At 32.9% G+C, this 26,754-nt stretch overlaps 1 protein-coding gene across 2 annotated transcripts in view; it reads right to left on the bottom strand.

Annotated features, from left to right (window-relative positions):
* Window positions 1–8,814, bottom strand: part of LOC124420086 (ecdysone-induced protein 74EF-like) — a 185,198-nt gene extending 176,384 nt beyond the window's left edge. Inside the window, exon 1 of one of the 2 annotated variants that reach the window (XR_006941021.1) lies at window positions 7,265–8,814. The gene's annotated coding sequence lies outside the window, so the exon portion shown is untranslated. The remainder of the gene's footprint in view (window positions 1–7,264) is intronic. The other variant, XR_006941020.1, reaches the window with a different exon arrangement.
* Between the last annotated feature and the right edge of the window lie 17,940 nt (window positions 8,815–26,754).

Genomic DNA, 26,754 nt, shown 5'->3' with positions numbered 1-26,754 from the left:
ATAGGCTTCGTCCTTGTGCCAAAAAACATGCTTGGTACAAATTTCATCAAATTATCTTGAAAATTGCGGCCTGTACCTTGCGCACAAGGTTTACATGGACAGCCAGCCGGACAGTCGGACGGACGGATGGACGGACGGACATGTCTTAATCGACTCAAAAAATGATTCTGAATCGATCGGTATACTTTAAGGTGGGTATTGGACCAATATTTTTGTATGTTACAAACATCAGCACAAACGTATAATACCCTCCCCACTATAGTAGTGTAGGGTATAAAAAGAAAAAAATGCTAACAAAAAAAAACAAATTGTTGTCATAAAACTAAACAATATTTTTTATGCTACTAAAGAAAAGTTTTAAACTAAATTAAAATTTTATATAAAAAAATTCTCACTTCTTTTGATGTTTCTGTTTAGAAATTTTAAATTTTTATTAAAAGTAATACTTAAAAAAACTGTTTTGTAATTATTACTCACAATAGATATTCTTCTTTATTACAAATGTCTGCCTCTAAGTTATTTTCCAATGTTAATAATTTTCAAGGAAATTTCAACTCAATTAAAACCTCTAATTTATTAGTCTAATTATTTCACATAAATTAACTCAAATTATGTATTCATTCAGAAAATTGTTGTTTAGGTTCAAGTCTATGATATGTAATTGCTTTAATATACATAGTTTAGTTAGTAACATGCAAAATTTCCAAAACATTTCAAAACACCTAAAACCCATAATTAAATATTTAAAAAGTTCAACATACTAATAATGAGGACTAGATACGCTAAGGGCAAATTTGTGTGTCTGTCCATCGGTTAGGGTTTGTAAATTTATTGGTCACAGTGTGTTTTTTCTCACAAACACACACACAGAGACATTAATTGTTTGTAATATAAGAATTTCTATTGAATTTGATTTAAATCGCTCATTTATTATTTATAGATTTAATTTAACAAACATAAATCTTTTGAATATCAAGATAATATTTAGTCTTATAAATTTTATAGAGATAAATTAACACCTTGTGATATAGAAAATTTTGTTTATTTTACCCTACACAACTGTAGTGGGGAAGGTATTATGCGTTTCACTTTCTGAGTCGATTAGACAATGTCCGTCTATCTGTCGTGTATCCATGTTATGCTTGTGCGCATGCATACGTTCGTAATTTTGAACCCAAAGATGAACGCTAGTGAAAATGGTGTAAATCTGTCCATTATTTCACCTAGCCCCCTTACAACCGTACCCAATGAATAGGGCTTTTGAGCTCATAATTATGTTAAATGTTTAGGCGTTTAAAAAAAAAAAATCGGCAAAACTTAGTTTCGATACTGCCGATGTTTGTAATAATCGGTCCTGATTTGACCATAGTCCTCATACAAACATAAATGTCAATATTATCTTATAAACACTAATAACATGATAAAAAATAAGGTAAAATATTCCGAAATTAAGTTAAACTCAGTGACTTGGTGTAGGGTATCATATGATCCGCCATATTTCTTTGAAATCTTCTAAATTTTTAATATTTGATTAATTTTAGAAAATTTTACTATTGAATACCTACTCACACGACCTATAGAGGACTCGAGTTAACGAGTTATGTACTCACAGACTAGTCCGTAGATAGACTAGCTGAATAATCAGTGTACAATTCAATCCATTAGTTCATTGGGTCAGTAATTCATATAGTAATATAAATAGACAAAGGGCTAGTCATCTGACTACTTCTTGGTCAAACTAACTAGTAGTTAACAATCTATTCCTTTAAATATTTTATAGACTAGTCCGTTATCTAGTCAATACCTTATTCTAAAGACTAGTTTGTATATCAGTTAATAGCTTATAGACGAATGCTATATACTATCTGTATTAATTTTCAGTACTCTTATAATGACTTACATATATGGATAAACGTAATTACTTGTTTTGAGTTTTGCCATTTTATTTAATCGCGCTCTAACAAACAACTTACACTGCCCTGACCTAAACTTTTCCATCCACTTGATGGACTTGCAAGATCGTAATCTAGTCATTACCTTATTCTAAAGACCAGCCTGTATATCAGTTAATAACCGATAGGCGAATGCTAAATACCATCTGTATTAATTGTAAGTACTCCAATAATGACTTACATATAAGTATAAACGTAAGTACTTGTTTTGAGTTTTGCCATTTTATTTAATCGCGCTCTAACAACTACTTAACCTGAACTTGTCCATCTACTTGATGCACTTGCTATGGTATAGTACTCAATCCCCGAATAACTTGAAAGGGGAACACTTTGCTGAAAACACACTTTTCTCATCTACTCGTGATACCTAGTCTCTAGCATTTATAGTCCTGTTGTAGAATCACAAGCCTGAATACTAAAAATATCACCTAAATGAGGAATCAAACACTCAGGACAGTAAATAGGGAGACGTTTTCTTTGATAGCACCTAAACACGACGTCCTATTATTCTGAAATAAAATGTTCATTCAATATTTGTTTTCGAAATTTTCGCCTTTGGAACTAGGTTATTCTAGAAGTACATATTTTAAGTGAACAACAATATCTGAAAGAATAAGTTGTAGTAAGTTTTTTTAATAAAATATTTTTAAATTTTGGTAATGAGTACTGTTGGTAATGTAATTATTTCATACATTACTTGGTGATGAGTTGTCGCTAAAAGTAACTTCTTACACTTTTCTCCAATATTACTTGCCTACTTACTGAGATTTTGCTGGGAAGCAATCGTTGCAATTGTTCTAGAACTATAGAATTTAGATCTTCAAATATCCAATCTCTAAAACTCTTAGTAACAGTTTCATTCCATGGATGATTGTCCACTACTTGCCTCCGAATGACTTCAAAAAGGATCATGCACTAAAGCATTACTCAGCTATAACGATCCATTTGCGAAATTACAGTCATCAGTCTAACGAATACTCAAACAATAATGAAGAAATTTCTCAATTGAGTCAATAGAAAGCAGTTCTCTTGAATCTTAGTTATCGCATTGAATGAATGATAATGACTCCGCCCAACCATAGAGACGGACTACATGAGACAACGATGTTAACAATGCAATGTTATATTCAATCTCTTATTCTCATAGTAACAGTTTCATCCTCTGGATAACTGTCCACCAGTCGCCCGTGAATGACTTCAAAAATGATCATGTACATTACATGCATTCTAAGCTCTTGTTATAACAACGCAATTGCGGAATGACAGCCATTGTGAGTAATATCTCATGAATACTCAAAAAATAATGAAGAAATCTCTCAGTTGAGTCAATAGAGGGTAGCTCTCTTGAACCTTAGTTATCGCACTGAATGAGTTATAATCATAGATGTGGTCTTTATTTGACATGGATGCAATTGTACTAGAATTACAAATTTGATGCCTTCGTATATACAATCTCTGTATCTGTTAATAACAGTTTCATTCTTTTGGTGACTGTCCACTAGTCGCCCCTGATTGACTTCAAAAGCATCATTCAATTACACATGCTCTCTAAGCTTTTGTTATAACAATCCACTTACGGAATGACAGTCATCGTGAGAGTTATCCAATGAATACTCAAACAAGAATAAAGAAATCTCTCAGTTGACTCAATAAAGAGCAGTTCTCTGGAATTTTAGTTATCGCACTGTCTAACCATAAGGGCGGACTACATAAGACAACGATTTCAGACGAGATGCCGAAGCATTCACAGAATCACTTAAGTAAATTTCGTAAGACTGCGCTACTACACTACTCGGAGGCTACAGCACATTCAGACGTATTAGGTAGATCGAAATATCCCTAAAATAAATCGCTATTCATACCAAGATTTTGTCATTTTAGTGTCATCTTCTTGTATTAAGATCATCGATAGAATGGCAAGTGTTAAACTGATTCCCCGACTTTGAAAGAGGAAATCGCCAACTGCAAAAAGACAGAAAGCACATCCAACTAGTTTGGTGTATTCTTCCAGAAACAAGTGTAGAGAAGGTAACAAAACCGTACAAAGCAATTGCATACATCAGTTAAACCCACGTGAAGTGTATTTCGCACCAATGAACAATTTTAAAATTGTTACCATTTTCCTACTGTTGCAATTGAACAACAAAACTGATAATAAATTTTCTTATATACAATATTCAACAAGCTATGTATGTATGTTTTACCTTATAGCCGACCAATACCATAACATTTAACCCTTAACAACAGCAACCAAAACCTATAACTCTTGCAGCAACAAATTTTCTTCTTAACTTTAAATAAAAATAAAAAAATCTCCCAAAAAAAATGGTAAAACAAACTATTTGCTATAAAAACTATTGACTTTTAACTTTTAATACGAGCACTTAATTGTATATGTATACAAAATGCTCAAGTGCTTTATCAAATTCCTTGTAAAAAGACAACAACAAGACGAAAAAGTACTTTTTATTAAAAAAAAAAAATTGTTGTTATTTTGCTGTTGTGTTTTTCTCCTGCAAAGCTTTCAACCCTGATAAACAAAAGTTTCTTTAGTGTGTGGGGTTTTGTTTCTTATTCGTTATTTTCTAAAGGCAACCCAGTAGTTTTGATGTTGGTTGGGGGAAAATGTAAAATAGATTTTTAAAGTAAAGAATTTTCTGCCGAATAAAGAATTGAATTGTAGAGATGATATAATGCTACTTTACTTGGGCAATTCATTCTACAATAGATTACTAATGGTGGCTTAAATAACTACTTGAGGTACTAAAGTGATAATTTTTTATCACAAAAGATCCAATAACATAACTTAGGTACTTTAAGAAGAGTACAAATATGTCATTGTGTAGAGCATCTCATTATCTAAACTCTTAGCTCCCTCTCTAGAATATTTTGGGAAAACTCTCTAACGATGAGTTGGCATCACAAAAGCGATACAATTCAAAGACTGAGAGGGTTTCACTAAGAGTTTATGTTTTATTATGAGGAATGACTCGACAATTAACTACTCTTTACATTACTTGAGTACAGTAAAATAACCACTAACTTCCTTTCGATGTTGCAACAAGTAAAATGAAACAAACAATTTAAAAATAAATGAGTACAAGATGAAAAGGTTCCTATTACTTAAGAAAACTAAAATTGCCTTTTTTCGATCATTTGGGATTTCAAAAACAACGATCAACTTCTCCTTGGTTTACTTGGAGCGTGAAAAAAAAAACTAACTTTTAGCAACGATTCCAAATGTGATAAATATCCAATGTGTATGATGAAGACGTTCAAACTTTCTTTATACAACATTGCTGGTTCTCCTCTTTTGATTACTTGGAGTTTAAAAAAGTGACAATTAACTCCCTTCAGTATAAGAGAGAGTTTACACATGACAAATGTTCTAAAAATATCAAAATTTGAATCTGATAGGGTGATTGCTTAGGAACGTGACTCTTATCTCTATCGTTTGATAACTTGAAATCACAAAGGTAACGACTGACTACTCAATGGATTACTTGGGGTCGAAAAACTAACTTTCGTTATTGTAACGACTGAAAATGAGATAAATAATCTAATAGTATAGAAATTCAAGGAATTTGTTCAGTCTTTCTACTTTTCATATCATATTACTTGGGTTTACAAGAGTAGCAATTAACTCCTCTCGGTATTACAAAGCCAACACACGTTACAAATGTTCAAGAAATATAAGAACTCGAGTCTGAATGGAAAATACTAAGAAGAACTAATGTGACTTTTATCTGAGATTTGAGATCACAAAGGCAACGATTAACTAGTTACTCCTTGAATTACTAGGGAACGATAGACTAACATTGATTATTGTAACGATTTCGTTAGAGTTTTGCCGTTTTTCCTTCCGAGCGCGTCCTCGGGTGGCGGAAAAAGGGTGGTGATGGACCATCTGTCCTCCTCCAGTTTTAGTTTTACTCAAGCTGAGGAAAGGCAGATTGTCGGACCAAAAAACTGAACATCAGTCTTCAAATATAAGTGAAGGTTCCGATTTTGCATCCACAGATGATAATGACAACACTATTAAAGAAAATCCCAAGAAGGATGAAGTAGAGCAAATGATGAAAGACGTGAGTGATAGCATAGCTAAACTACCTATTACTAAGAAAAGACTATCTGAATCACAGAGGAGGAAATTGAAAAAGATGCTTTAGGATATCAATCAATCCCACGACACTACTAATGGAAAATTTCTTAAGATCTGAGGCAAAGAGGATCAGGTCTTCCAAATAGTTGACAAACTGAGAAACGTCTTCTAAAGTGCAGTCGAAGCTAAGTCACACTTATCTCAAAGGAACCTCAAGTCATAATCCTGTGAGAAAGGTTTACAAAAGTCTAAGTCAGACATTTCGAAGACGAACACATCCGCGAAAAAAACCGAAAAAGGTAAGGGTATCTCAAAAGAAGCCCCGAAAAATGAAGAAGGAGAAGCTAGACAGTGGAAAAGGAAAATAGCCGCCCTCTTACGCCAAAGTTGCCAGAAGAAGACACCGGTACGATCTCTGCTATACAGTTGACGATGTCGGTAATCCAACAGGCAAAATTCCAAAAGACAAGCAAAGTAAGGTTGAAAGTATGGTAAACAATAGAAAAAGAAGGCTGAACTTCTGGTGCCCTCTCTTTGATGAAAATTGAATTTCTTAACTTACAAAATATACGATCGACTCCTTTTCAGATTACTTGAGGACAGTAAAGTAGTTATAAACCTTCTTCTAGCATTGTAAAAAGTTGAACGATTTAGTTAGATATAAATTTGTCTGCTAGAGTTACATGGGAATTCTAAAGTAATCATTTATATCTTTTTGGATTTACAAATGAAATTAATCTAAAATATATCAATTTAAGACTTTTAGGATTTATTAAGTTTACAAACATATCAAATGATCCAAATATATATAAAAATTGAATCCTGTCGGAAAGACTCTTGACTCTTTGCAAAACTGTGAGTAAAACATGAATACGAGGAAGGAGGTTGTGTTTCATTTTGTGTTGAGCCTTTTGACAAGGAACAGTTCTTTTGATTGTGTTGCGTATATATGGGATGAGAGGGTCGTTTTTTATATATATTTTCGCATAAGATGCTTATTATTTGTTTAGTATAGTGTATGTGTGTATGTATATTTTTTATGTTTTTTTTTTTATTTTTTTGTTTTTTAATTTAAATACTTTTTCTTTTAGCAGTTTTTTTTGTTCTTTATTAAAGGTTTGTGGGCGGGGGAGGTATTAAGCTTTTACTAAAGTTATAAAAGGTATTTGGGTATTTTTGTTAAGTTTTTTCAGATTTTCATATTATTTACCTTTTTTTTCTTTTTTTACGCTGAGCTGCTGCTAAAGTTTATTAAAAAGTGAAAAAAAAGAACACAAACTTTTATTTGGATGATGATGTTGGCTTTTTTAATATTAGTTTCTACTTATGTTGTAGTTGTAGTTAATACATACAACAGCTGCACATGTGTTTTTTTGTTGTTGTTGTTTTTATTAAAATATTTTTGAATGAATGTTGTCGCAACAGTGGCAATAGTCAGTATGCTACCAGGTCCTTAGTTTAAGGGTGACTTGTCAAACATATATAATGTTGCAAATACTGTGTCACAAATGTTGCTACTTTTGCTGTTGCTTCTTAACTGCGAGTGTGTGTTTGTGTGTGTGTATGCGGCTTATTTAGCTGTTTTGTAGTTTTCTTGTTCAACATGAACTAATTTAAATTAGTTTTCTAAACTTTTGTTTAAAGGATTTTATGTATTTTTCTTTTATTTTTTTTTTACTTTTGTTAGTTGCTTTTTGTTTAAATATTTATATTTAACTCTTTTATTTCTTTTCAAGCTTTAAGTGTGGGTTTGGTAAATATTTCTCTTTTCTTTATATTTCACTCTTTTTGCGACTTTTTTTGTAAGCAACAATTTTTTTCCTTATTTTTAACAGATTTCAAAGATTTTTTCACAAAACTTTTTCTATTTATGTTATTTCCTTTTTTACACAAAAACACACAATTTTTTAATTGATTTTTTAATTTTGTTTACTTTTGTGTGGCAGCAACGTTTACTCACTCACACCAACACTTAGCAACAACAACACTTTGTTTGCTTTTAAAACACACACAAACAAACACTTGTTTTTTGAAACAAAATGAAGACCAGATTTTTGTATGAGTATTATATTTGTTTGTTTGATTTCCGTTTCCGTTACTCGTTTATTTCTTAAGAAATTTCTTTTTGTTTTACTTATTATTCATATTCTCTAGTATTTATGATTATTTTTTTCAGCTTTTTTTGCTCATATAATATTTTCATTTATGACTTTTCATTATAAGTAGTTGTCAATGTTGTTGCTGTTGTTGTTGTTATTATTCCATTATATTTTTATGCCTCTTTATGAGACAAAGTAATAAAAAAAATATATAACACAAAATTAAACAAACTCCCGTTTTAGCTTTTTAAAGCGTAAATGTTAAATTTGTTTTATTTTTAGCTTCAACAACTTTTAAGCGGCACGTCGCGTTTTATATTCCAACACATTCGTTTTAATTCTAAAAGTTATTTTTTTATCTCTAAACTCGTTTTTATAAATTTATCTTTTTTTATTTCAAATTTAACAAATCATATTTGTTATCCTTTAAATATTTCTTCTTTCACTTAAATTTTCTCACTCAGACACCAAAAAAAATTTTTGTTTCTTTTATAATTCTTATTATCCGTTTTTGTTGTTTATTTCTTACGCTCGGGGATTCAGTGTGCGTCAGTTAGGCTCCTTTGTGTTCAACTGTCATCAGTTGTGTTACTCTAGTTGCGGTTATACCATTTTTGTTTGTTGCTGCTGTTGATGATGATGCTGCTTTTGCTGCCGCCCGAGCTGTTGTCCAAACAAAAAAAAAATATATCCCACAACAACAATAAGAAATGAAATATTAACAGTTGAATAAGAAACGAAAAAAATCATGGGAACAAATTTTCAATTTTTTTCACTTTGTTCTCTTGCCGCTGCGCGCGTTGTTGTCTTCTTATGTGTGTGTATTTGTAATTTGCTCTATTGTTGTATTGGGGAATTTTTCCACGGGCGTAGTTTTAGGATTTTTATAATAAAGTGAGTTGGGAAAATAAATTTACCATTAAACTATCCTCAGATGTGCTCATTCTGAGGCAACTTCTAGTTCTGCTCTCGTTTTAATTAACCTTCTACAGACCCTATGGAATTCTTTTGATCCTATTGGATAATTTTGTTCATGTTGTAATTCAGCTTTTAAAAAGCTATTAGTCGAGATGTGTATGAGAATTTCAAGCACTTAGGGTATATGTAAAAAGAACGATCGATGAAAACCGCCTTAAACGAAGTTGTCCACTCTATAGGTGAATAATTTGATAGCAAATTATACACTGGTGGTATAGATTGACATCCAAGGCACCTTCTTGCCCAATCCTTAGACTAGTTCTAAGTTGACCAGATGTTCCATAATGGATCATGCTAAGGGACAGACTGTCGACTGTCGAGAGTTTTAAGGTGAGCACCTGCCGAGTCAGCCTTATCACACGGTGGTCTTTTTCATCCACAAGGTAGACTTGAGAACGTCTACCATCGCCCCTTTGTCTTCAATGAAGACTCAGGTGGCAATTTTTGCACATTGGCTATGACCGGTCCATGCGCAAGTACTTTGCTGGAGTACTCGAGCTATCTAATCTCTTGCCAAAGTAGTCACGTTGAAAGACAACTACACTACTGATTCGGCAACAGCACCTAGAGACGTAACCGGTGGACCGAAGCACGACCCATCAATAAGCCGTAGACATTGTTCTTACTCACAGTGACACGATGTGGCAAGTCTGATATGAACAGAGTAAACTCTGAACATATCTGGACAAGGAAGGCAAATTAATCGGTATCACTTGTATATGATACCTTTCATCCATCATCATTCAACCCAGCACACATCTCATTTATTCGACACATTCATAGAGAAAAACATACGACACACTCATTTAGATATACGGGAGGGTGAGGCCCGCATACCTCTACATTCATTCCGTATCATATACAATTGACTCCAACCCATTTCGAACGCTTAGTCCCACAGTCACTCCTCTGTGGAGTATCTGTTGATTTTCGGCAACAGCACCGAACTTATCCCGAAATATTGACTATTATCATACATCAGTCATTTAACCGCCACTTACTCTTCCGGCGAATTTGGGTTTAAACCACAGCCACTACGTGGATCCCGAAGGAACCTCAACCAACTGACCAGATAGGACATAGTCCTGCGGGCAACTGGCCAACCGTAGTACCAGATTATGTGGTGCTCTGGTCTGACCCTCGCCAAGGTAACATGCCCCGGGGGGGAATGCTAAGGAACAGAAGGATACCACATAGAGAATAGAATCAACATGGGTGCTGAGAGCTTTTCTTTAGGGAAAAAGTATAAAATCACATATAAGTTATGCCATGAGTACTACGTCAACCAAGGCTTTGGAAACGTTAGTAGATATTCCACCCATTGAAACATATATGTATGTATGTATAAGATATCAGGCAGTATTTATAGCCGAACGGATACGGATATCGGGGGTGTCTGACAGAGAAACAGGAAGCATCGGCGATAGTGTGGCTTACTGCAATAAACCCTTCAATTTTAAACAACGAAACCTACTTAAATATGGTACAATTCGGCTAAGCCGGTAAAAACTCTACGTCAAGCCGCCGCCGACATATTTTACCCATCCAGCCGCCGAAGAAAAGTTATCGGCTTGCTTTACTGTTCTCTGATCGGATACAATTCACAGAATATGACGGAAACTTCGAAACAATGATTCCAAATTTTTTATATTGTTCTACCCTCACCAATCCCAACAAGAGCAGGACTAGAAGCCTCCTCAAAATGAGCAAGTCTGAGATTACTAAACTAGGCTTACAGCAACAGATTTACAAAATTGGGCATGCGGATTCAGACAAATGTAGAGAGAACAGTGAAATTCTGAAGCACTTTGTGAAATTCTAAAGCAATCCTTTGTCATTTTCAGGCTTTTGCCAAAATTAGATCCTAATATCTTGGGAGTAATAAAATTCTGGACACAATTGCCTTTCTGATTGGAAATTTATAGGAATAACGTTTAGGAAACTGAATTTTTAAACATCGGATGAAAATACATTCAATCAATATAAGGTTTTTGCTTTTACCAACAAACATTCTTAATGCTATGTATACACGGTTGTTAGATCTTACAACGTTGGCAGTAAAATGTGCAAAAAAAATGTCTAATAATACTGTCAACTTACAAATTATGTCTTGCAATATTTTTGGTAATGCTTTATCTGACAACGTTGCAAAAGAAAAATTATAAGTTCAGACAATTATTAGACATTTTTTGAAAATTTTGCTGACAACATTGTAAGATCTGACAACCGTGTATCACGACTTTAATGAGAAAAGAACGCACAAGAGACCCGATAGTGATTAAGTTACATCAACCTTACATAAACATCATTGAAAGCGGATCTTTGATCTACATATCTTTGATTTTTAAACGTTCCCATATTTGTGTCTCTATTTCGACATTGAAAATGTCCTGTCCTCATTAGCGTTAACTATATGACTGCCCATCTATACTAGAGCACAGACTTCTCGACCATGGTAGAGCTCGTTTCCATGATCTGGACTGTCTCATAGATGTGTCACTAGTAAATATGATCGGTTTTATTCGAAGTAACGTCTGGTTCTCACGCGGAACCCAGGAACCTCATAATCAACGCAAGTAGGGAGGCAGAATATTCTTCTTTTATGTGCAAACTGTCAGTGCTCGCTAAATAATGAGCAGCCCAAGTTATTACTTCCGTTATGTCCCAACCATAAAGTGTAGCATGTTCTGGCTATCAAAGCCACAACATGCTTTAGTGGTTTGTGTTTCGACTTCCTTGTCCGGGCTAGTACATTTATTTTAAAGTTTGAAGAAAGCAGCTAATTTTTTCCATTAGGAAGAATATAACTTAAGAAGCGAATAAGCCATAACTTTGGGATTCTTGTCGAAACTTCTCACAAGGAAAATGGCAACAGGAACTTCATTCACATTTCTTTACTGCTAATTTAGCATTTTGGATGGATATACAATTAATAAAAGTAAAGAGTGAAATTATCTTGAAGTATTTCCTAATTTGCCCTGCTTAGCAACGTTCCAAGGAGAAGGAACACCTTTCATGTAGTTCTTCAGGGTAGAAGATCACTGGTTTGAGTTTGACTGTCGTGGCTAATGATGATGTGAACACCGTAATATTTCGGAGTCCTTATTGGGGACTCTCCAATAACCATCTTCATTTTAAAGAAAATAAATTTATTCCTGCTTAGAACCTAGTTTTTCAAGGTGGAATCTTAGTGATTTAAAGTCAGCTTTAAGATTGATCATTATGATCATCAGTCAGATTAATCATGATGATCAGTCAGATTGATCATCATAATCATTAGTCAGATTGATCATTATGATCAACGGTCAGATTGAACATCATGATCAACATGCCGGCAATGAACTCGCAACTGACGATTATTTGATCTTAACAGCGATTACATGATCCCCTTTACCATACTGTTCTTCTTTATTTACAAACGTTAGAGGAGAAATCGTACCGGTATGTTTCTTCGCATATGATGACAAGTCTTTTCCTGATTCTAAGTCAAACTTTTTTCCACATTTGTAGTAGTTGTCACACTTAACTTCTTAATATATGAATTTATCTCTAAAATTTTCTACAAAAAGTAAATTTTGCAAAACTTATCGAAAATTACTTACAAACAAAATAATACGTGGTAAATTTCAATAAATACTTGAACTATCGAAATTTCCTAAAAGAGTAACAAGCCTCCCTTTCTGAAAATTGACTTTCAATGCTTTAACTCTCTACACCCCTTCAAAAACAACAAACACCCTTATTGTTTTGGGATATTTTAGCATCATCATAGCATCAGATTTTTGGCGCATACTCCAAAATAAGAGTAAATAGTATAACAACAACAATGGAAAAACTACAACAACAACAATAAATAACATCCGTTATTTACACTCACTCACATTTCTATGCTATCTCTGACTCTGCTGTATGTGTATGTATGCTTTTTTGTCATCAACGTAGCAGTTGTAACAACAACCTTATTATTATTGTTGTAGGCATTATTCTTTCTCGTTTAATGTAATTGATGTTGTTGTTGCAGTTGTTGATGGTGTTGTGATGAAAACTTTTATTCTACTCTCAGGAGTTCGTTCAAATAACTACATAGTAAGTACTACTGTTACAACAAAACATTTTTTATTTTTTTGTTAAACATTTCTCTATATTGAATCAGAGACACACAATCAAACACACACGCACATACACAGACAAACTAAAAGGAAATTTTTAAATAATATTTATTTCCATTCAATCGACCCCAAATACATAGACATCAAGTGAACTGTACAGAGAAGAGAAAATAAATGAAATGAAAGTAAAAACAATTGAAAGAATGACAGAGTGGCTGATTAACTGAGTGACTATTGGCTATGTGACTAATTGTTTGACTGACTGACTGACTGACTGACTGACTCACACGCTTTTCGACTGGGTTCAAAAAGAGTGACTGATATGTTGTCATTTATATTTGTTTATGCTGTTTGATATTTTTCACTGCGAAGACTTAATGTTATATACACGTACTCTTGCAGATGTAGTATAAGGATTTTTGCTCAGAGAGCAATTCTCAATTGCATGTTGGATATGTTTGTTTGTTTGTTTGTTTAAAAATTTCGTTTGTTGTCGTCATCGTTTAATAATTGTAATGTTAAAGGACTGTTAGTACATCGTTTCTATTTAATTTTTATTTAATTTCGTTTTGCCCATCTAGCAAATATTCAGCCATCCGTTGAGACAGTCGTCCGTTGTCTTTCTACAAAACACACTATCATACGAACACATACTTTTATATGTATTCTATACTCTTTAATTTGATACTGCTCATTGTCTTATTTGTTGTCATCTGATGCTGTGTCTATGAATATAGTTGAACAACGTACGTATAAGTGTTGTTGCTTCAACACGCTGACGTTAATGTTGATAATCATGCACAGTGGGATTAAAAATAATAAAGACATTTAAAAATTTACAAAAAATTTTCTTTTCTTTAGAAAATTTACGATAAATTTTGTTTTTATAGAAAATTTACGATAAATTTTGTTTTTATAGAAAATGTTTTTTCATAGAAAATTTTTGATAAATTTTGTTTTCATAGAAAATGTTCTTTTTATAGAAAATTTACGCTAAATTTTCCTTTTTGTAGAAAATTTACGATAAATTTTCCTTTTTGTAGAAAATTTATGATAAATTTTCCTTTTTGTAGAAAATTTACGATAAATTTTCCTTTTTGTAGAAAATTTACGACAAATTTTCCTTTTTGTAGAAAGTTTACGATAAATTTTCCTTTTTGTAGAAAATTTACGATAAATTTTCCTTTTTGTAGAAAATTTTCGATAAATTTTCTTTTTAAAGAAAATCTTCGATAAATTTTCTTTTTATAGAAAAATTTGGATAAATTTTCCTTTTATAGAAAATTTTCGATAAATTTTCTTTTTATAGAAAATTTTCGATAAATTTTCTTTTTATAGAAATTTTCGATAAATTTTCTTTTTATAGAAATTTTCGATAAATTTTCTTTTTATAAATTGTTTGATAAAATTATGATAAATTTTATTTAATAGAAAATATTAATCAATTTTCTTTTTGTAGAACATTTTCAAAAAATTTTCTTTTAGTAGAAAATTTTCGATAAATGTTCTTTTTGTAGAAAATTTTCGATATATATTCTTTTATAGAAAAATTTCTATAAAATTTCTTTTTGCAGAAAATTTTAAATACATTTTGTTTTTATAAACAATTTCTGATCAATTTTCTTTTTTTGTAAATATTTTCGTTAGAATTTTCTTTTTATAGAATATTTTTTTATTAAAACCTTCTTCGTATAGAAAATTATTGTTAAAATCTTTAATTTTAAGAAAATTTTAACTAAAATTTTCTTTTTATTAAAAAAAAATCGTTAAAATTTTCTTTTTATAAAAAACCGTTAAAATTATCTTATTATGGAAAATTTTCGTTAAAATTTATTCATTTTTAGAAGATTCTCATTAAAATCTTGAGTTTTCATGTTATATAAATTTTTTGTTAAAATTAAATTTTTAAAGAAAATTTGTTTTTAATTTTGCTGTTTGCCTCACAGTTTCCATTTGATGCTTGGTACTGATAATGACGATGACGTTTGAGCAGGATACTGATGTTAGTCGTTTTCTGTTTGTTTGGTAGGGCGTTTGTTATTCTTGTTTTTGTATTTGTTGTTATGGGAGGAAAATACTAATAGTCTTTGAATGCGTCTTGTTGTCTGAAGTGCAAATTTGCTTTAATTATTCCAAGCTTTTTTATTATTCTATTCCCTTCTCCATACTCACTTCGGCACCATGTTAAGGCCGTTCTTTTTGTGTTCATATCTGATGACATTTTCTCAAACATTTGTAGTTGTTAGGATATTATTTAAAAAGGTGACCATATTTTGGTGACATCGTTGATATAATTGGAGCAACGAACACAATCTTCATGAAAAAACCCAAAAGTAACAGTTAATTTTCAGATCAAATATCAGTTGAATTAAGAAAATGCGATAAAAATATCGTTTACGAGCAAATACTACCTTTGCCATGAATCCTAATGAAATTATTAGCGGACAATATGAATAATCGTTTTAAAAATCACAGTATAAAACAGCGAGACATCAAAACAGGTCACCAACACAGCTAACTCACCAATTGTGCACTGCTTTTCAGAGAAAATATTGGTATATAAAGATCACTTCCTCTAGCGCCTATTGTTGCGTCGGAGAGTTTTGCATTTGTAAGGTTAAATTTCTTAAGTTTTCAATCCTATATAGCAAGTATATTACTTTTACTCTCAATGTTTAGAGTCATCCTTATAACAGCATTTTTCTACAGGAGTTTGCTGTAAAATTTTACTTGACCACGGTTTCCTCTCGTTTCTTAGAATTCCCGAACATTTCTGCAGAACTGCCGATAGTTCATCAGCTTATTGAAGCGTGAGCTAGAATTACGTTTTCATAAAATCATTTAGTCCAATAGCTGATATCACTCTAATGAGCTTCGGACTATCATTTCCAACTGGAGGTTAGTGTTGAAATAGGGTAGACTTTAGTCTTATTGTTTCGCCGATTATTCACGAGTGTCCAAATTATGTAGAGCTTACTATTTCTTATAGAACAAAACAGTATCAGATTAAACCGTATCAGTTGATATCACTCTTATTAGCTTCGGGCTGTCACTTCCAACTGGAAGTTAGTGGTGCAGTTTGGTAGACTCATGATTTCAAATATAGTTCCTTATGCCCCTTTTTCTCTCTCAGAGTTTAGAGCCATGTGTATAAGATGAGATTCCCACGGGGGTTTTCTTGACCACGATTTCCTGTAGGTTCTTAGAATTCCCGACAATGTCTGCTAAATTGCTTGTTTTATCAGCTGTTCGGTCGTATACGACCCTATAGGGTTACACCTAGCTGCTTTAACATATACTTGTTATACAAGGAATCATACAACACCTCATAGATTACGAAGAGATATCAAAAAGCTTATGTTTGTTATTCAAGTGTCATTCTCTCGCCTACAGAGGGGACACTAATGTGACAATTGTCTTCACTCTCGTTTACTAAGGGTACGTGCATGACGAAAGCCGATGACAGCAATATAGTCCTCTGGATATTGGAACAATGAGGCGCAATATGAATGAATCGGTTAATCACGACTTGATAAAAATCTCTGAATGGGGTCGTGTAAACAGAGTCGATTTTAACGCCCGCAAGACTCAATGGTAATTTTTAACACATTAACGTATGGCAGATAATGTTATATTTATGGGTGGTGTAAATATTAAGGAATCAGAAACTCTTGATGTTCTGGGCATGAAAATACAGTGCGATGTCCGATGGATTTAAAATATTTTCCAACTGTCGAAAGAAGCATTCAAGTGTCTCCGTTTTTGGAAACGGTGTAAGACATACCTCACTCCATCTGATCTTCTTACTATTTACATCACTTATATGCGACCGAAAATGAAATACAACATGTATGGGCCGGAGCTTCGAAGTATATTTTGGAGCTACTCGACCGCGTACAAGAGAGGGCGAAAGTACTTATCGGCGACAGTAGTGTATCCAACTCTATTGATTCATTGGAGCACCGCCTCAATGTGGGGTGTATTTCACTGTTCTATCGATACTATAATGGAATGTGTTCCTCTGAAATTAGGGAACTCGTTCCCGATACCAGTATATTTTTACGTAGCGCACGACTGTATTCAAGAACATACCCATTTGTGGTCGATTGGCCAATAGACCAACACAGTACAGGGAAAATTCATTCTTTAGCCGCAATGTTCGTATGTGGAACAAACTTCCTGCAGAAGTATTCCCCGCCACTTTCGATGTTAAAAGGTTTAAATCAAATGTCTACAAACACTACTACTTCTATCGTCACTCCCACAAACTATTTTCCTAGTTCCAGTACAAGTAGGGGTCATCCCCTGAGTGCTGGTCCAAGAAAAAAAAATCGGTAGGTACGGTTGTATGGGGGCTAGGTGAAATAATGGACAGATTTCAATAGGCTCGTCCCCTTGCCAAAAAACACGTTTGGTTAAAATTTCATTAAATTATCTTTTAAATTGAGACTTGTACCTTTTGCACAAAGCTTACAGACGGATATGTCTTAATCGATTCAAAATGTGATTCTGGGCCGATCGTTACACTTCAATGTGGGTATAGGATCAATATTTTTGGGTATTACAAATATATAATACCCTCCCCACTATGTATAGTGGTGTAAGATGTAATCATTGTCTTCTTCTTATGCATTGACTATTTGTCGAACAGCTGGAACGCTTTCAACCTCCTTCTATTTTTGAAATTTCTCTCTGTCAAGTTATCTGGTCACCTTTTTTAAGAAACCTTCCCTTTTGGCATTTTTACACTTTGTTCGGCAAAATTTTCTTTGCTTTTAACGTTTCTCTAAGTCTGTCTTGTGTGTGTTTTATTTTTAAATATTTTTCCCTGTTATTATTTTAATGTTTTTCATGTATTTCTTATTTTATCTTAACAACATTGTTGTATGACAAATCCTACTAACGTACATATCACAGTTTAAATTATACTTACGGTAATCATATGCATATGGTGACTAAACTAACATAAAGGAACATTACAGGAAAAAAGGGGGAAACGGAAAATCCAACATTGTCTGAGGACAGAGAGGAAGCGTATAAGTGAGAGTGTGTCGGGTGTATTGTAAAGTATTGGTAACTGTGTGTAGAAATGAGTTTTTTTCTTCTACTTGTCATTGCTGTTGTTGTTTGTTACCATTGTTTTGGTGTTGAAAGAAATTTAAAAAAAAAAACAAAAGTGTACCATTTGACATTTAACATGATGATGTTATTTTAGTGGGGTGTTTAACATGAATTTCTTTAACATGTTGTTTTTTTTTTTTTTTTTTTTTTGCTACGTCTACAAGTGTAGTCTATATGTGTGAGTAATTGTTTATGTTAAAACGTTTATTCGAGAGGATTGTATGGATGTATGTATGTAGTTTGTAAGGAGTGAGTGTGAGACTGAGTGTACTACTTATGGTGGAACATCAATAGCATCAAATACCAAAAACAAATATTACACATTTATTCATATACATATGTATATGTATGAACAATCATTCAACCAACTAACCGAGCAACTAACTAACCAACCAACCAACCAGTCAGCCATCTAGCCAGCCAGCCAGCTATTCATTCATTTATTCATTCATCCATCCATCTAGCCATAACACTTTGTATGGCTGTCGTGTTGTGTTTGTTGTTGGCTTTGGTAATGGTAGTGGTAACGGTGTCAGTGACGGTAACACTGTTTGAGCTGGTGATGATGATATTAATGTTACTTCTTTTTCTTCTCTTAATGTTTGTTGCTCCTTGCTTTTGCTACTGCTGCTGCTGCTGCTGTTGTTGATGTTGATGATGATACTGATGATTTTATATTTTGAGCTGGCTCTTTGACTATTTTTGGTCGATTGGTTGTATGGATGAATGGTTAGTTATTCGGTTGTTTGGCTGTTTGGTTCGTTGTTGTTTGTATGTCTGTGGTTTGGCTTGATTCGATGTTGTATGGTTGATTTATACTTAGTCATTGAGAGTATTTCTTCTCTTTATTTTCTTACTTATATATGTATATGTTTGCATCACTGTGTGTTGATTTCATTTACTGATAGACGACAGGCGAAAATCATGTTTGTAACGCTGTTTTGCAAGGACAAATTCTGTGTAATTAGCCCTAATTGAAAATGGCCTATTTTTTCTCGTTTACTCAGTAATTTTGTCTTAACATCTCAAACAAAAAAACGACCGTCCAAACGAATGTAAAAGAAAAAAAAAAAAAAAAAAAAAAACATTAAATAAATAAACGAGAAAAAAGTTCATAAAACATTTTACACAATAATTTGCCGGTTCAATTTCTTTATTTCTCATTTTCTTACCACCTCCCCCCCCACCCAGCTTTGTCTGCTTTGGCTTTCGTTTCTTTTATCTAGTGTTGACTGGGGCTATTTAAAGCTACAGGGTGGGTTGTAGAAATAGCACAATGACACCGAAAAAATGTGTACAAAAGTTAAATATATTTATGTTTTCTTTCATCATTTTATTTTTTTTTTTAATTGAGACCGACCGACACAGACAAAGACAAAGGATGCATTGACCTGTTTGTTTAAGCTTTGATTGTTCATTTGTATACATTCATGTTCCCTGTGGAAATTTTAATAGATAAACTATTTTATCTCATGATTTTTGTTGTTTTACACACTTGTAAAACTAACTAACAATTAACTAATTCCAGGCCAAATAACAAAAGTTCAGCAATTTCCTATTGGGTTTATTAATAGGATAAGAGGTTCTGATTTGCTTTTGTACAAATGATTTAAAGCTTTGTGAATTACATTTATTCTTTTTTGAAAATGAATATTAGTTGTAATGTTTGGTTAAAGATTAAAATGACACTTAATTGACACAATCTAAATGAGACAGGACTTGTTAAAACTCCTAATGACTTTAAATTGTAAGATAATGAAATTATTATTTCATTTCTCATACATAAAGACGTGAAAGTTGTGCTTTTTGAATGTAAGTATAAAAGTTTAAAATAACTCAGACACCGATTTGTACTTTTCTATAGGATTGGGTTACGCTGAATTTAGTTAATTAGTTAGTTTGAAGGATATATACATCAAATCCGAAGAAATACAACTAGGTCTCTATTGGGCCTGTTGTGCACTCCTTAACCAGTGCCTCAGGTGGGAATCGAACTCACTACCTCCGGTTTACCAGACTGAAACTCTACCCACTAACCTACCGGAAATCTGTAATCTAAATTTAATTTAGATCACACATTTTTACTATCGAAAACGAAAACATTTTTAAAAAATTCGAAATGTATTGCCATGTAATGTATTTCTAATACATTTCGAATTGTTTAAAAATCTACTGTGGTTGCTAAGACAGGCGGATGGACAGACAGACAGACACCGTTATGTTCAATCCGAAAATAATTTTAAGTCGATAGGAACATTTTCAGATATGTGTATTTTCACCATTTTTGTTTGTAATAAGCAATATTTGCAAAGAGAAATACCTTCGGAATTATAATAATGTAGGGTATAAATACCATTATTAAGCCGAAAACCATGGGTTTTCAACAATGGACATTAGGATATTACACAACATGTTATGCATAAATTTGTCTGATCGATGTTTTAAAGTCCCAAAAAAGACCAAAAATTACTTTTATTAAATCCCATTTATGATAAAGAAATCGTGAGCTCAAATTCGGATTCGATACGGCTAAATCCTTTAGAAAAGTCTAACTTTCAGGATTTTAGGGTTTCGACTTTTTTGGAAATTGTGTAAACCGAAAATGGAAAGTGTTGTAGTAAATTTTGAAGCCACTCGACCGCGTACAAGAAAGGGCGAAGGTACTTATCGGTGACAGTAGGGTAGCCAACTCAATTGATTTACCGTCTCAACGTAGGGTGTCTATCACTGTTCTATCGATACTTTAATGAAATAAGGTGCTCTGAAATTTGGGAACTTGTTCCGATATCTTATATTTTTATGCAGCACACAACTCTAATCAATAACACACTCATTCATGGTCGATTGACCAGTGGACCGCACAGCACATTACAGGGAAAATTCATTCTTCAACCGCACTGTGAAACAGGCTTCCAGCTGAAATATTCCCCGTCACTTTCGATGTGAAAAGGTTTAAATCAAATGTCCACAAACACTACTCCCTCTATCCTCACTTTTTTCAACTTGAATCAAATGTAGCTTTCAAAAACTTAAAGTATCTTAATGATTCTTTTGCAAAGACAGTGATGTATAAGGCGCCATCCGGATCACTTCTTATTCGTTATGGCTTTAAGTATTATCGCACTAATGTTATGAACTGTTCGTGAAGTTTAGGCGATTAATTACTTCGAAACAATTCCTTCTTCCTTAAATCCTCATTAACCTCCATTTCTCAAATGAAGACATTGACTCGGCTTAAGAGATAGATAGGTTTGGTAAGGATATTTTACATCAGATCCGAGTATATATGATATAAAATATCGTCCAAAGATCAAACAAATGTAGTTTCCTTAACATATTATGCTAGAGTTTTCAATAGAGATTTGGATCTAATTTTGACGAAAGCTTTTTAACGAAGCCAGCGTTTCACTGCTCTAAATTCGACTGAATTTGTTTTGTCCAATTTTGTATTGACCTTAGGACAGCCTTCAAAGATATGGACCATACCACTGTTTCATTATTTCAATGCCGTATCTTATATCCATGAATTCCATTCCATTTCTTATCGCATCGTCGATCTTTAATCTTATCTTTATCGTCCTTTTTTGTAAAACGTTCCAATAAACTAAATGTCTGCTTAAAAAATTAACCTGAACAATGACAGTGTAAAATACTTGGATGTAGTACTCAATAGAAAACTATCCTTGAAACATAATATTATAATAAAGTACTCCAGGATAACGAGACATCGTTCTTACTTAGAAAGGGTATGGAGACTTAGAAATTAAATGAACAACTGACATTCAAGGGTCATAAACAACTGTTTTGCATACGATTTGACGTTGTTTTCCAAGATCTACTTAGAATAAGACTATACAATCCCATATCCCATATTTTGCGACATACATAGATCTCTTGACCTCCTAGTATTTAATTCTTCATCTTACAAAGTGTCAATATATTCGAAAATTACTGTCACTTCCAATCACCTGATTGACTCTAATTCATCTTTCGTCCTGAATGTACTCTTTATATATAAGAGCAATGACAGCCTTCACAGCGGAAACAGTTATTACCTTACCATCCCTTAGTAAGCTAGAGAGTAGTCACTAAAAATAATCTTAAGCGAAAAGTTTTTCTTGTTTTAACTAGCATTCTAAATGTCTACTTTTAATATATAGGTTGACGCTACGACAAGTACATGTTAAAATATCTAGTCACTTCGGTTATCAGATGGCTAGGGATAACACTTAGATGTTAAAGGTTAAATAGCTACTTCGAGAATGTCTCCATGTATTGCTTTATTATTCAACTTCCGAATATAGATCATCTTTATGAAGTTTGCAACTTAATATTTTCTTAGAAATTATTTTTGTATGCCTTGGAATGTTTTAGCACATCCTTTATCTGTTAAGCATTGGGTTCAGAACTAATCTAGCAATACTCTAAATTAAAGTATGAGGCGGCACTTACAGACGAACGGCGAACTAGCCAGCCGGTTACTGGGCACGTCATAAATGTAAACTGTATAGCTGATACCAGAAAAAATGTATTGGTCAAGCGGAATATTAGAACAGTGTGGACCCGGAGTTCTATATTGAAGACCCAGAAATAAATATAAATCCGATTGTCTCGCATTTTAGCTCATATTTCCCTTATTTATGGACAGATTTTGCTGATTTAAAATTGCGATCTTCCCGAAAGAATTTCTAACAGAATTATTGAGATTCGCATATCGCCGATATGTGGGGTCCTCTAAAAACTGATTTCAACAAACATACAGACATAAGGATAATCGACTCTGCTATCTATAAGGATCCAGAATATATATACTTCATAGGGTCGGAAAATTATATTATAGAAATTATAAACGGAATGACAAACTTATATATACCCTTCTCACTCCACCCGGGGGAATGTTACCTTGGTGAAGCCTCCGCCCTGGTGTTATTGCAATACTGGGGTATAAAGAGGTGGCCAATACCTCCAGTCTGACCGGGACTGAAAAATTGGTTACAGTCTACTCCTTGTCCTTGCATAGATTGCCAGAGGTCAGACCATAGCACCGCACAATCTGGTACTAGGGCGGCCAGTTGCCTGCAGGACTATGTCCTGGCTGGTCAGTTGGTTGAGGTTCCTTCGGGATCCACGGATAAGTTCAGTACTGTTGCGAAAGAAACAGATACCCCGCAGTTGAGTAACTGTTGGACTAAGCGTTAGATATGAGTTGGTATTAATTGAATATGGTAAAGGATGAATGTTAGGTTCGGCTGGCCTTACTCCACTCTTCTACCTAATGAATGTATCGTATGCTTTTCTCTTATGAATGTGTCGTATGAATGACATGCATGCTGGGTTGAATGATGATGGATGAAAGGTATGATATACATATGATACCATTGAATTTTCCTTCCTTGTCCAGATATGTTCAGAGTTTACTCTGTTCATATCAGAATTACCACAGTGTGTCCCTGTGTGTAAGAACAATATCTACGGCTTATTGATGGATCGTACTTCGGTCCACCGGTTACGTCTCTATGTGCTGTTGCCGAATCACCAGAGGCCAACCAATGGTCAGAGATTAGTTAGCTCGAGTACTCTAGCAAAATACTTGTGCATGGACCGGTCATAGCCAATTACCACCTGAGTTCTTCATTGAAGAACAAAGGGTCGATGGTAGACCGTTCTAGAGTCTACCCAGTGGATAAAAAAGACCACCATGAGATAAGGCCGTCAAGGCAGAAGCTCACGTTTAAAACTCTCCACAGTCATACCCTTCTCACGAAGGTGAGAGAATCCCATAAGGCCTCTTGGGATAATAGAGTGACCCTGATTAAGGTAAGATGGGAAATCTTTTCAAAATAAGCAATTCTAAGGTTAGTTTATGGTACTTATTCCGAGTTGATACACAGGATTACGGATTACAGCTATACAAAATTTAATGTACTGATTCAGAAGAATGTAGAGCGGGCAGTGAAACTCTGGAGCACTTTCTTTGCCACTATTAGGTATTCGTGGAAGTTAGATTTAAGTATTTTGGAAGTGATATTAATTCAAAAATAACATTCTCCACGAACAACAATCCCAATAATGGCGTAGGAGTGTTTCTTTGGATTTCTTGTAGAATATATCCTCGTACTATAAACCTAACTTATACATAAAGACAAAATTGCATTGCAATATTCTTAAAATAATTAATATTTTTTTTTTAATTTTCAAAGTAAATAATATGAAAAAAATGTTGGTTGAGAATTAATTTAACTATATTTCATCTGCTCACTAATAAGGTAATCATAAAAGGGTGCTTTGTAAGCACCCTTTGCGTATTTTACTAAAATGTTGTAAATGTTTTAAGGGAATAAATGATTAAATTTCAAGGGGGAAAATACAAGCAATAATTAAAAAGGAAAACTTGTAGCAAAAAATCCTTGTAGGAGAGTATGTAAAAGTTTTCGCTTCGTGTTTCTCCCTAACAGAAGTTGTTGATTTCTTTCTTGGATAAATTTTGACTAAATTTAAACGCACAACTGTTATTAAATAACATTGCCAAATAAAAAGTTTTGCATTAAATGCGGCATTAAGTTGGTTAATTGTTAATTTATTTTAATCGTTCAACTTTGTTTCCTTTTTTTGTTTGTTTGTTTGTTAACATATATCCTTAAGGCTGAATATAATATTAAATACATTGGTTTTAATTCAATTTAATAGCACTCTTCACTGTTCTACCATCATCATCATCATTATATATTTTGCATAATTTTTGTTCAATTTATGCTAATTACTTTACCACTATCATTTACTGTTTTTATTAAATACAATTTTAATGTTTATTTATAACAAATATTATATTTTTTTCTTATATTTATTTAATAAATAATTTTTATTAAACAAATTATATACATATGTATGAGTTTTTTTGTTGCAATTGATGTAATTCTTGTTGTTGCTGCTGTTATACAAAATACATAATAGCAATTACCTTTGGGATATTGATAACCACATTATTCAATGATGACCACAGTAGTTAGATGAACAAACAAATGAAATAGAGTTAAAAAGTATGGACCTACATACGACCGACGGACAGCCAGCCAGACATAATATATGGATGAGCATACGGTTGGTTGAATGCATGATCAACCTGTATGAATATAAATAGAAAATTCTATAGTTTATATTAATACAATAGAATTGTAATATTCACTGAATCCAGGCTGGGAAAAAGGCTGTAATAGTAATAATAAATACATAGATACCCAGCAAAAACTTATAAACAAAAGTAAAAGGTTAAAATGCTTAAATTCACTTACACAATATCAGTTAAAGACATTCTGTTAACAAGGATATAAATTGTGCAGGCAAGTGCTTACCATACTTGCATACATATAAGACGTTAGGGAAGTACTTACTACAGTCGCCTGAAAACTAAATTCGAAAACAAAATATCAAGGTAAAAAGTATTTAAAAACATATAATATTATTTGTAAGCCGTTACTACACTGCTTCTAAGTAATGCAGACTGTATGTAGTAAGTTATTGAATAATTACATTACATGCCATGTTTTTGCTGGTTATATATTTATTTTTATTTTATTAAATTTTTATTTTATTTAATTTATTTCATAAACTTCAATAATACAATTGTGGCACATTAAAATTCATATGTCAAACCGTAAATTTTGATTGGTAGCCATGTGGCATATTGCTGATTCAATTAAGATGAAATTTGAAAAAATAATATATATATCAAAATTGTATTACATACACTTTTGCATATTAAATAGAAATTTAAATGTTATTGGTTTTAACTAAAAATATAAGTAATTTGTTTAATTAAAAATATTTAGAGAAAATTTAACAGTAAATTACATGAAATAAATTTAAAATTTTATTCTGTTCATTTGTGGAAAAATATTTGAAATATAGATTGATTTGTATTTAGTTATAATTTATAATTATTTATCGCTTGTTAAAAAAATATGTATTTGTCAATATAGTTTTTAACAGCTATTTCAAAATTTGAACGATCATTTTCATGATCTAATTTTATGCGTTTATGTAAAATTAGTCCACATAATTTGGAAGATTTCTCTCTTCAAACGAATCAGTTGTTCATAAGTAATAGATGAAATGTTTTTGGTCCACCAAATACAATTTATTACCTAAGCACCATAGACATTAGACCTTATTGCTATTCAACTGGTTAGCTAGACTTCTTAGATGATCTCTTAATGTTACAGTTGTGGTAATGGATATATCTTTTCTTCTTTCTTTCCCTGAGGCTCTAAGACCCTGATCAGTCAGTGTAAGTCCTCCGTCTAAAGAAACGTGCGTAGCTCCCTAACAATTACTTTTTCTAAAAGTCGTAGCGTCCACAACTACTACTCTTAAGTCACTCTGTTGGTAAACTATGT

The sequence above is a fragment of the Lucilia cuprina genome, chromosome 2 (assembly GCF_022045245.1).
Source record: "Lucilia cuprina isolate Lc7/37 chromosome 2, ASM2204524v1, whole genome shotgun sequence".
NCBI classification, from domain to species: Eukaryota; Metazoa; Arthropoda; class Insecta; order Diptera; family Calliphoridae; genus Lucilia; species Lucilia cuprina.
The sequence above is the reverse complement of the archived record's forward strand: the minus strand, read 5'-3'. Positions and strand labels throughout refer to the sequence as shown.